The sequence below is a fragment of the Danio rerio genome, chromosome 6 (genome assembly GCF_052040795.2).
Source record: "Danio rerio strain M-AB ecotype USA chromosome 6, GRCz13ab, whole genome shotgun sequence".
NCBI lineage: Eukaryota > Metazoa > Chordata > Actinopteri > Cypriniformes > Danionidae > Danio > Danio rerio.
In genome coordinates this window covers 48,727,844-48,739,556 of record NC_141026.1, presented here as the reverse complement: position 1 = coordinate 48,739,556, position 11,713 = coordinate 48,727,844, and the positions used below count along the sequence as shown (strand labels likewise).

General features: G+C 36.2%; 1 protein-coding gene across 1 annotated transcript in view; it reads left to right on the top strand.

Annotated features, from left to right (window-relative positions):
- The window catches only part of igfn1.3 (immunoglobulin like and fibronectin type III domain containing 1, tandem duplicate 3), a 229,655-nt gene that overhangs the window by 212,475 nt on the left and 5,467 nt on the right, over positions 1 to 11,713 (top strand). The window lies entirely within an intron of this gene.

Below are 11,713 nucleotides of genomic sequence, written 5' to 3'. Positions count from 1 at the left end.
AGGCGAGTACTAAACTCAGTGTGAGAATACATGGATTCACAAGCATTAATAAATTAACATGTGCTACCTGAAACAGAAAATCCTTTAAGTTTGGATGCATGACTCCTTTTAAAAATCACATTTTCATGCGAATGAAATCATATAATTGTGCTAATCAGCCATTTTAGTTTGACAATACATAAAATAGTAACGTTTCTCGTGATATTGTGCTGGAATATCAATGTACCTCCTCCAAAAGAACTTTTTCTGCTACACAATCTGCTGTCAAAAATTTATCTCAGAATCCAAGAGAGAATAGCAATGCATTTTTTAAAATCTCAGAATCTATTTCTCAAAGTTTTCAACCAGAGCTGTCTCCTTTTTGAACTCTGCCCCCCCACTGGCTCTTTTGCCCCCCCCTCATACACCTAAAAAAACTCTCCTCTTAACTTATACTACCCAAAAACACTGCACTATTTAATATTTGCACATTAAAAATTGTACATATTCATTGCACTTGTATGCACTAATTCATCTTGAATTGTATATATCCACTACACATTTGTAATTATGTTCATATATATCTGCACACCTATGATTATTTATAGCAACCTTTACATATATTCATATTGTAAATATCTGTTCATAGTTAATACAACCTAATGTTCATAGCACACTCTCAGAAATAAAGAATACCGAACTGTCACTGGGGTGGTACCTTTTAAAATGATACAAATTAAGGTCCATATTATACCTCAAGGGTACATATTACTACCAAAAAAAAATGTACAAAAGTGTTCCTTTTAAAATTGTTAGGTACTAATAGATTCTTTTTGAGGTACCAATATGGACCCTTTAAGTCCCTATTGAAAAGGTACAACCCCAGTGACAGTTTGCGTATTTTTATTTCTGAGAGTGGACATCCATCTGTAAATGTAACCCATATTTTTTTTCTAAAATTGCACTTTATAACTTATACCTATATTCTGCACTTGCTGCTATTGCACACCTAAACTGCATTTCGTTGCCTTGTACTCGTACATGTACATGTGTCATGCCAATAACGTTAAATCTAATCAAATCTCTGGTGGAAAAAGGGGTCACACTTTATTTTGATGGTCCTTTTTTTTATTTAAGTTACATTACAACTAATTCTCAGTAGATTATAAGTAAACTGTTAGGCTGGGTTTAGGGTTAGTGTAAATTAATATGTACTTGAAAAGTTTCTTATAGTCAGTTAAATATCTGTTGAAGGAGCAACAGATATTAAGCAGACAGTCTACTAATACTCAAATGGACCATTAAAATAAAGTGTTAACGAAAAAGGACTTTAAGTTATGTACAGGTTTGTATGTAGAACCTTTGCTTTAAGTTCCGGCTTCAATAGAAAATTAACCATAAATTAAAAAAGCTTTGCTAATTTCATTTAACATTGCTAATCCCTTTGATTCCCCGGCTTTATTCATTTTCATGCGTCTCATTTATGTTTCTGTCATTTTATTGCATTCTGAACTACAGTAAATATGAACTTAATTTACCACAACACTGACATGGCATTTTAACATGTGAATAATCTACTCCGACATTCAATGCCCATGCCAGGAGTCTACCAGCTAAAAATAAATCCATTTTAAATGCCATGGATTGAGATAAGAGTCTCAGGACACTGTTTACTGTACTCGGGTCAGATGTTGCTGCAGCCAGTTCGGGCCACTGATTAAAATTTCTAAGCAGTCATACATATTGATTCAAATACTCCTGCTGGACAAACTCAAACCAAGATGGACAGTTGAGTTGTTTTATTATTGACATGTAGAAATATTCACTGATCCGTTCTCTACTGTGAAGATAAGCAGCTGAATTTATAATAGCAAGAAAACATAACATGCGAAGCAATAAACAAATCTACAATGCTACAGATTACAAATATTTTTCATGGCTATTCTTTATTTAGCATAGAGCAAAAACAATCCAAGGAAAGAAACTAAAAGTTCACACACAATAGTTGCTTTCCTGACAAATGGAGGATGTACCCACCACCCTCCCCCCGCCTTTTTGTTTTTGTCTATAAATTTATGAAAACATCTTTGTAGAAAAACCTTGTTGGAAAACAGGAATCCAAACAGACATCAGAAAACAGACTTCTTACAAATAGCTATGCATAAACACGGGCAATCTGGATTAATTACAGTAATTATGATGTCACTTGAGCTTTGACAACGATAACATGTATAATTAAAACTTCTGATTAGCACCACCTGGGTTTGCACCACTCCTGCTGTAGAGATCAGCATGAATTTCAAACATTGTGACAATGACTGTTTAAAATGGGAGCAACGCATGCTGGTCACCACCAGCTGCCAGCTAACTCAAAACTTGAAATCGATTTTTTTGTGTGATGTAAGCTTTAACAATGCTTACTGTTTATGTGATGTAAGCTTTAACAATGCTTACTGTAGATGTTATATTCGACTGCCCAGTTTCAGAGCAAGTGCTTTCCAATTCTGTCAAAATGACAACAATGCCACTAGAGTGGAGCAAAAGAGTGGCAGTGCAGAAGAAAAAAAAAAAGCAAGCAAACAAACAAATGAAAGCATGAATGCACAGAAACTAGGGCGTAACATATGTTCCATGCGAATAACTGCAGTAGTTGCTTGCTTTGTTTGTGTGTGTGGATATTGGGTTAGCTTTATAATTGACCCATTTAAAAGTTTGTGGTCAGTGAGAAAAGTAAATTATAATCAGATACATTAAAATGACTTTTATATTCATTTAATTACATTTTTGGAAACTAAGATGTATGTATTATCTGAATTTGAAAGTAAGCTGTCAATTGAAGCATGGTGTGGTATGGTATTACTGTAAAATTATTATCTAAATCATTTTGACTAAAGTACAATTGAAGTCAGAATTATTAGCCCCCCTTGAATTGTTTTTTCTTTTTTAATATTTCACAAATGATGTTTAAAAGAGCAAGGGAATTCAATTTAATTCAATTCAGCTTTATTTGTATAGCGCTTTTACAATGTAGATTGTGTCAAAGCAGTTTCACATAAATGGTCATAGTATGTTCACAGTATGTCTAATAATATTTTTTCTTCTGGAGAAAGTCTTATTTGTTTTAATTCGGCTAAAATAAAAGCAGTTTTTATTTTTTTTAAACCATTTTAATGTCAAAATTATTAGCCCCTTTAAGCTATTTTTTCCGATAGTCTACAGAACAAATCATTGTTATACAATAACTTGCCTAATTAACCTAACCTGCCTACAGTGCCTAGTTAACCTAATTAACCTAGTTAAGCCTTTAAATGTCACTTTAAGCTGTATAGAAGTGCCTTTAAAAATATCTAGTCAAATATTATTCACTGTCATCATGGCAAAGATAAAAAAAATCTGTTATTAGAGATGAGTTATTAAAACTATTATGTTTAGAAATGTGTTGAAAAAAAATCTGCTCTCCGTTAAACAGAAATTGGGGAAAAAAATAAACAGTGGGGCTAATTATTCAGGGAGGCCATTTATTCTGACTTAAAAAGTGGAAGAGTACTGCTGATGATACTAACTAATTTTGCCTCTGAATAAACATAAACAAAGAACACTGATCACACACTTACCAAATCTGTAGACAGGACAATCATACAAACATATTTTTACGGTGCTCTCATTGTGGGTAAACGGAATCAAAACCTTTGTTGTGGCTCATTTATAAATGCAACACTGACGACCCATGTCTCCGAACAATTCTTCTTCCTCTTGTTTTATTTATAGTTGGCTAAACAATGTGGCGTCTCTCTGAACACTGTAACAGGTAAAAGGAGTCTTTCATAGCTATATCATACATAATGAAGTTGCATCTCATTCACAATAGAGCGCGCTGATTTGTTCGAAACAAATCTTTCTCAAAAATTAATGAACGGATGTGCTGAAAACTCAATGATGTTACTTCGTACCGGCCGGTACAGACAGCCAATCTCCACACTGGAATTTACAATCTGATCTAATCGCTGTGACGTAGCTTCAAAATTTCTTTTTAAACCAGAAGAATGAATTTGCTCTAAACAACGCAAAAACAAACTATTTTTATTTATAATTTTATTTTTTGTGAAATACAGTTAAAGTCAGAATTATTAGCCCCCCTGAATTATTAGACTGCATGTTTATTTTCCCCCAATTTCTGTTAAATGGAGAGCAGATTTTTTCAACACATTTCTAATCATAATAGTTTTAATAACTCATTTCTAATAACTGATTTATTTTACCTTTATCATGATGACAGTAAATAATATTTGACTAGATATTTTTCAAGTACACGTCTAAGCTTAAAGTGACATTTAAAGGCTTAACTAGGTTAATTAAGGTAACTAGACAGGTTAGGGTAATTAGACAAGTTATTGTATAATGGTGGTTTGTTATGTAGATTATCGATAAAAAATATAGCTTAAAGGGGCTAATAATTTGTCCCTAAAATGGTGTTTAAAAATAAAAAACTGCTTTTATTCTAGCCAAAATAAAACAAGTAAGACTTTCTCCAGAAGAAAAAGACATGCTGTGAAAATGTCTTTGTTTTGTTAAACATTGTGGAAAATATTTTTAAAAAAGAAGAAAATTTTTTGAAAGGGGCTAATAATTCTGACTTCAAATAAGTGTCCTAATAGTGTTTTTAGCAGCATGGGACATATATATGACTGTCATCATCTCAAAAAATGCATTTTGGTGTAATGTGACCCTTTAAAATGTCCAAATTAAGTTCTTAGCCATGCAAAAAATTAAGTTTTGATAATAGAAAATATACGAACAAAGTAATGGAATGTGATCTTTACATAAAACGATTTCTGGCATAAAATTGATTATTTTTACTCAATGCATTAATGGCCATTCCGACAAATTTAACTGTGACACAAAGCAAATACACTAGAGTTTGAGCATGCAAAAATTTAGTTGAACGTTGCTGAGAAAAGGTGAGGGATTAATTAAGATGATGTGACACTGATGAAATAAATTATTTACCCATATTTTACATTTCTTGATTGTCTATTGGTCGCAGGTCAGATTTCACCAAGCTTGAACTTTGAAATGCAACGAACAACATGTGAAAATTGTTGCACAAGCTTTGTATGCTTGTCTGCAGCATTAGTATCTGTATGAATGGAAGTCAATAGGGTGAAAAGTGCAGTATAACCATGTCTAAAGACAAGATTTGTGGTCCAGGGACAAACATTTATATAAAAGTAATTGTAAAAAATCTCTTCAAATACATGCTGTTCTTTTGAACTTCATAAAAGTATCCTGAAAAACATTTCACCACTTAAGGACAGCAGTAAGGTTTTCAACATTGATGTTTCTTGCGCATCATATAGGAAAGATTTAAGGATCTAGATCAGAATGACAAAACCAAACCGTAATAGACCCTTTTCACAAGAATGTTATGATGCATTTAACGGTCATCATAATCTTGAATGCTTAAAAGTTTTAAATATTTAAATAAATAAATTATATATATATATATATATATATATATATATATATATATATATATATATATATATATATATATATATATATTTTTTTTTTTTTTAATGTATGTATGTTTATCAATGTATTATATCATCTTTGCATCAAATTACAAAAAAAAATTAATTAAAGCTGTGAAGATGTGAGGTGTTTCTAATGCAGCGTCTATGAGGCTGAGAGTAAATTTGACGTGACCCTCTCCTCTGGCTGCCTTCATCAGTCTCACACTTTCTTTTTCCTTTTTCTCAAAGTTTTGATAACACCATTGTGGAGTTTTTCTTTTATTATTTCAATAAATAGAATTGTAAAAAAACTATATTTGTTATACTCTCCAATTCACTGTGCTCTAACGCCTTCCGCTACTGAGAAGTCCATAAATGTGAAAAGGGTCTATATTCAACTTTATTTCCAGACACTAGATCCACTAGCAACAGAATAATAAACCAAACAATATACATTAAAAAAGACAATGCTAATATTTCCTTAAAAGTGACTCATAATGTACACCAGTAAGCCTAGGATTTGCCAGCAACAGAATTCTCCAGTCAACTAAAAAAAACATACTTTAAATTGCTCATCAAAGCAGGAAATAATCAAACCTGTACAGTACCTAAGAGAAGAATTCACTTGCACTGCACCATATAGTTTTTTAAGCAGAATCCTCATACAGTCATTGTATGCAACCTGCAGCTTATCTCTTTAACTGCCCTACCAAGAAAAAACATTTTAAGATTGCATTTCTTAACTCCCAATGTCGCTAGTTAACACATTAAACGCATTTTTTTCCCAACACATTCCATAATTTCTAAAATATCAACATCTACCAAATGGTTGATATGTTGGTTTATGGTAAAAGTACAGGAATTAATACATATACTATGACAAATCAGAAAATATGAAGCGTTAGACAAATTTGATTTAAAAAAAATTCTAAATAAAACCTTTTTGAATACTAAATCATCTTAATCTCTTTAAGTAAGCTATATAATATTTCAGATTGTCATTTAACACGTTTTTCTGGGGATTTTTTTTTTTTACAATAAAACCAAAATCAATTGTATTACTGCAACAGAATTATGTTTGTTTGATTTTCTTGTAAACCAACAATGTTGTGTGTGTAAACTAATATTTAAAACAGTCCTCCTTTAAATGATTTTAACAGTCATTTTTCAAATCAGTCAAAACATGGTCAACCATTCGGTAGAGCAGGCAGTTAAAGGGTTATTTTTAAAAAATGATGCCACACACAAGCTACATACAGTAAAGAAAAGAAAAGAAAAGAAAAAAATAAAGAAATGTTTTAAGAACTGTTCTACAATATGTTCTAAAGACGTTTACCTTGCTATATACAAGGTGTCTCAGTACATTTCACATTTTCACCCAATGACAACTTCTACTTTGACATTCACATCAAGAAGCTCTAAAACTTAACATTGTTCTCATTTTGGCTTAGTAAACAAGTCTTTCAGAATGCTAAAAGAACATTTCATAAGATGTTTACATACAACAGCTGAGAAAAATTAGTTTGCTTACATTACTGGTTAACACCAAGATTTACAAGCATTGTTAGGCTAAATCTTTGTACGCACAAAAGTGCATGTACTGCAATGTGAATCTGCCTTAGGGGACACAGTTAAGGAAAATCACCCATCTCAGGGGAAAGAAGTCCTTTCCTGTTGATAAAGATGCTGAATCTGTGATAGTGCAGCGATTGTGTAAACCCTTTTGAACCCTTGTCTCTCATTTATCACACAGCTTCAAAAAAATGTCATGTTTGTCAATATTTGTAGAAATAGAGTGTTTCAAGCTCAGATGAGTACCAAAGAGCAGAGAACGAAGCGATTATTGTATATTCCTTCTCCTTGTCACTTTAGAGAGTGAATACTGATCAATTTAATATGCAGTACACACAGTGTGCTCTATACGCTGCACAGATGAAAAGGAAACAGACAGGAAGAGCCTACACACAGGATAATTACACCTGTGTGCGACTGTAATCCACCTTTAGGTTCCTGATAACAGTAATTTCCTTCAACCTCAAACAGCAAACACCTACAAAACGAGAAAGACACCGTGGTTTTCTGAGGCTGTGATTAAACTGCTGCAAGTGTTGATTCATTTCGGCACATTTCGATTAATGAATCCATACGAAAGGGTTCGGTATACAGCCTGACTTCAAAGCATTGGTTGCAATCTGCCAACTATTCAGGACCTTTACAGGCGGGCGAAATCATGTGACTCATTGCACTATAGGAACGGCATCTATCAGTACATTCTATGATGTATTTTAAAGCCAAAAAACCCCCCCAAAACTGAAGATTTCATCTCCTGAACTAATGCGTATTCCAGTGTGAGATTTATTAGCTGTTAATATTACAATTGATGTAAAGAAAGAAAGAAAGAAAGAAAGAAAGAAAGAAAGAAAGAAAGAAAGAAAGAAAGAAAGAAAGAAAGAAAGAAAGAAAAACATCTTGATATTCTGTGTACAAGGCGTTTGGTCAGAGGAGAACTGACTGTGTTGCCAGGTTAACTGATCCACACTCTTGACATTGTGATATGTGCATTCACAGGATGTGTAATGCAATGAAATGATATATTGTTAAGCCTTAGTTAATAAAATGCATGATTAGATGCATCATTCATTTCAGCATGAACGGTAAGGCAGCAAACTTTAATGCTTCTGGGGCTTTAAAATATCTCAAGCAAGCACCACTAATGACAGCAATAAACCCCACTAAATTTCCAGTATCAAAGCAATCAGATTCTGTGGTCTGTTTCCTGCTGGGCCAAATCTGTTCTTCGTTGTCTCTTTTAGCTCTGGTTTTTGTCTCTGCTCGCAAGTTTATTAAAAGATCAATTCTAAACAATGAAATCTAACCAAACTAGAGTGATTAAACACAATATGTCATGAGAAAAGTGTCATGCCTTCATCATCTTTGCTTAAGTTGGACAGAACAGATGCGTCTGGCCCTCACTGTGTGCGTGTGGATTTCAGTTTGGGGTTTGAAGAGCATTTGCTGTGCTTTTTTAGATTGTACAGTATGTACCTTGCCGTCAAGAAAAAGCTACTGGATCAAATAATGCCATGAGAAAGAACAACCGAACACAATCCGTGCTTTGCATTCCTGCATGTTAAGGTGAACAATCTTGTTTAGCTTAGATTTTGAGAAAAGCTGCAGCTCTAGAAATTGCACTGATGCCCAATAGTACATAGGTTTATCCAATGACTGTAAAAAATATGGACGACACGACAGCCCTTTTTCCCATTGAACGCCTTGAGGGCAAAACGCCTGCTTGACGGGCACAAACTGTCGCAAAAGACTGCTGAAATTGGAGCCTTGACATGCGCAGAAGGACTGTCTGATGGAGCCAGAGGAGGAGCCGCGAAAATGAGCGGAGTCGAGCTTCCAACCAAACGCTTTATGTAAAATCAACTACGCCCCCCGAACTTCTCAGCATGCGTTTGCTGTCATATCAACACAAATGGATGTAATAACGTTAACAAATATGAGGGTTTTATATATTCAATCGCGCCAGCTCCAGGCCGCAGCGCATAACTTACTCGCGGCATCGCGGGCTGATTCCGGCTCGCATGCGGCAGCGCCTGCTCGCTCGGCCGCCGCATCTGGCTCGATTGACTCGGGCTGGAATTGGGTAGTGAGTCCAGGCATCCGGAGTAGGTCCAGCAGAGGTAACGTTAGTCAGTCTGAGCTCTAAGAGATAAGTCTCCGGCAGGCGAGAATCTAGCCGGAAATGTGTTTTGCTATCTGGGTGGCTAGGCGTGTATCAGCAAACTAATAAAGCCCGAAAAAAGCCCTGAACTTAGCGAATAAACAGTGTTCCACCAGGATCATGTATGTCAGAAACTATAGTTTACTGCTGAACTCATTTTGTCATGGTAAAATAACACAGAAATTGAATAATAACACTTCAGTCTACTTCAGTCTCCTGCCGAAGCTCAGACGCCGCGCTTTGAGAAACTGTCAATCACAGCTGTCAATCACGATGACACGCCCAGCATTAAATTACTGCTAAAAACAAACTGTTTACAAAAATGAAGATCTGCACCTATTTCAGCACAATAACCAGTGCCTTAATCGACCAGAACTATCTTTCGGGACATTTTATTGCAAGTGTAATATTTTTTTTTATTTGGGCTCAAGTCTCCTTCATTAACACGGAGGAGGCGGGCTTTATGACTTGTACTGCAGCCAGCCCCCAGGGGGCGATCTAACAGCCGAGACCCTCACTCAAACGTAGACTTGCGGCACACTTGGGTTTATCCAACATCAATGTTCAGAAAGTTTCATTTTATGAAAATATACAGTTGAAGTCAGAATTATTAGTAAGTGGCATAAGCTTTGATGCTGGCAACTGATTTGGAAGTTCGCAAAAACAAGCACACTTCCGCATAAAAAAATAAGGCGAATAAAACTCACAAATTAGTATAGAATCAAATTGTGGGGTTTAGAATTGATACCAAAAACATTACAAAACCTATCTATATATTATAAGCTTACTTGTGTTTAACAAAATGCACAAATTCCCAGAAAGCAAGAAAGACTCCAATAAATAAGACTGTTTTCAATAAATATTACATCGACAGTATCTTACATCTTCAAAATCCTTATAGAATAATTAAGGATGCACTGATCCCAATACTTGGATCGGATATCAGTTCAATATTTTTGCTGGATCGGCTATCAGCCAACTGGTAACGATCCAAATCCAATCTTGCGTGTGCGCTATATTCTGTGTCATTTATGAGCCAACAAAAGCCATGAAGGTAGCCTATTATAACAACCTAGAAAGTTGTCATGTAGGTCTGCTATATCCTAAATGTTCTGAAGCCATTCTGTTCAATGTGAAGCACAGATGAATATTCAAGTGCTTAAATTTATGTCCATTTCTGCACTTTCCGCCGCCGTGCCTGTCAAATATTCTCCATTCATTCACAATTCAAAGTGTGTGTCGCGTCATGACAACACGAAAAACTTTCCAAGACTGTTTGTTCCTGTTAATATGAGTAATCAGTGGAGAAACGCATTTAGTTTTGCATTAAATGTGTTCATTTTGCCCTGCAACAAGGAGATCATTGCTGTTGTTGCACATGTCTGTTAGATCAGCAGATCACATTCGCTACACTGGAGTAGAGGGTTATTACCTGAAAACCTAAAAGTTAAATTAGAAAAGGCTCAATAACACATTGGACAGATCCTCAACGCATTGATTTCTTCTGCAAATACCGGGCCGCTCTGTTAAGGGCTGTCTCGTCCCTGTATGAACAGAGTAGGAGTCTGGTTTGCATTGCTGGCAATAATTCAGACTTGTTTACAGTGCATGTTGGACTCCGGCAGGGCTGCCCCTTGTCACCAATTCTGTTCATAATTTTTATGGACAGAATTTCAAGGCACAGCCTTGGCCTGGAGGGGGTCCAGTTGGAGGACCACAGGATTTCATCTCTGTTATTCACAGACGATGTTGTTCTGTTGGCTTCATCGAACATGGATCTTCAGCATGCACTGTGGCCGTTTGCTGCTGAGTGTGACGCAGCTCAACAGGGAGGAGGAACAGCACCTCCAAGTCCAAGGCCATGGTGCTCCACCGGAAAAAGGTGGTTTTCCTCCTCCAGGTTTAAGGAAAGTCCTTACCCCAGCTGGAGGAGTTTTAAGTAGCTTGGGGTTTGGTTCACGAGAGAGGGAAGGATGGAACATGAGTTTGATAGGCGTATTGGTGCTGCGACAGCAGTTATGCGGTCGATGTGCCGGTCCTTTGTTATAAAGAATGAGCTGAGCAGAAAGGCAAAGCTTTCTATTTACCTGTCAATCTACGTTCCTACTCTCACCTATGGTCATGAGCTTTGGGTCATGACCGAAAGGACAAGATCTCGGATACAAGTGGCCGAAAGGAGTTTCCTTTAAAGGGTGGCAGGGCACACTTTTATGGATAGGGTGAGGAGCTCTGTCACCACGGAGGAGCTTGGAGTAGAGCCGCTGCTCTTCCACATCGAGAGAAGTCAGCTGAGGTGGCTCGGGCATCTGTTTCAGATACCTCCTGGATGCCTACCTAGGGAGGTGTTCCAGGCATGTCCTACCGGGAGGAGGCCTCGGGGAAGACCCAGGACAAACTCGAGGGACTATGTCTCTCGGCTGGCCTGGGAACGCTTCGGGATCCCCCCGGAGGAGCTGGAGGAAGTGTCTGATGAGAGAGAAGTCTGGGGTTC